Below are 1329 nucleotides of genomic sequence, written 5' to 3'. Positions count from 1 at the left end.
TATATATATATTGCCCTAACTCTTCGAAACGCTTAGTTTTAGAATGATGGCAGCTGATGAAGGAACTGTTCTCTATGTGGCCTGTGTGTTTTCTGTGCTCTGTTTATGTCTTGTTATTCATTTTGTCCACGTTTTCTTGTGACGTCCTGTACCCAGATACGCATCTATATATACATGTAGATGTAGGTATCTACATACATGTACACATATATACATATACTCACATATTATTTGTATTATTATATATGTATATATATATACACGTGTGTATATGTACATGCATACAAAGATAATTTGTCAAAAGTGCTGACTGGAAAATGTTGGCGTTTGTGTGTGTATGTGTGGGTGTGTCTGTGTGTGTGAGTGCGCGCGCGCGTTCGTACATACATGCATGCATACATACATACATACATACATACATACATGGCAAGAAATCTTGAAATAAAACTGAACAATGACATACATAAAGTTTATTTATTTTACTTTTGCAAGAAGTGAGCTTCAGCCTGTTTGCCTCTTTCGGACACTCCAAGTCGCTGTCATCCGTTTTCTGGTAAAAGTATATTAAAAATGTACTATACGAAAAAATGTACGGATTAATTGTTTACCGAACAACCACTTTACACGATATAAACAAAGGCACCGATATGTGTCTAGCGGTGTCAAATTAAGATACCGCATCATAATACGCAAACGTTAGTACACGAGTGCTCACGCACACCGTCTCTCTATCTCTCTCTCTATTCGCATATATATTCATATATAAGCTATATTAAATCTCTGAGCGAGATGTAAACAGTAGCAATACCGTATCGTAACAATTGCCAACCAAGCGTGGCGTCCTATACGGGACAATGTTGGAAGAGATGTCTTTCTGGGGCTGTAAACGTCAGTAGCACTGTCCTGTATAGGACGCCACACTTGGTTGGCAATTATATGTTACGATATATATATATGTATATTTCTTTATTGCCCACAAGGGCTAAACATAGAGGTGACAAACAAGGACAGACAAAGGGATTAAGTCGATTACCTCGACTCCAGTGCGTAACTGGTACTTATTTAATCGACCCCGAAAGGATGAAAGGCAAAGTCGACCTCGGCGGAATTTGAACGGACGAAATACCGCTAAGCATTTCGCCCGGCGTGCTAACGATTCTGCCAGCGCCCCGCCCTCATATGTATGTGTGTGTGTTTCTTAACGCCCTAGTCACATTAAGTGACAATTATAATTCTCATTTTTGGTGAAAGTTTGCAACCTGCTGTTTATATAAATTTTATATGTATGTATTAGACATATATGTACGTCTGTATGTATGTATGCATCTT

The 1329-nt window shown here is 38.4% G+C and overlaps 1 protein-coding gene across 1 annotated transcript in view; it reads left to right on the top strand.

Moving 5' to 3' along the window:
• The window catches only part of LOC106871146 (fibroblast growth factor 1), a 25025-nt gene that overhangs the window by 2892 nt on the left and 20804 nt on the right, over window positions 1–1329 (top strand). The window lies entirely within an intron of this gene.

This window comes from Octopus bimaculoides, chromosome 20 (assembly GCF_001194135.2).
Source record: "Octopus bimaculoides isolate UCB-OBI-ISO-001 chromosome 20, ASM119413v2, whole genome shotgun sequence".
Taxonomy (NCBI): Eukaryota; Metazoa; Mollusca; class Cephalopoda; order Octopoda; family Octopodidae; genus Octopus; species Octopus bimaculoides.
This window is presented reverse-complemented; position numbering and strand designations above follow the sequence as displayed.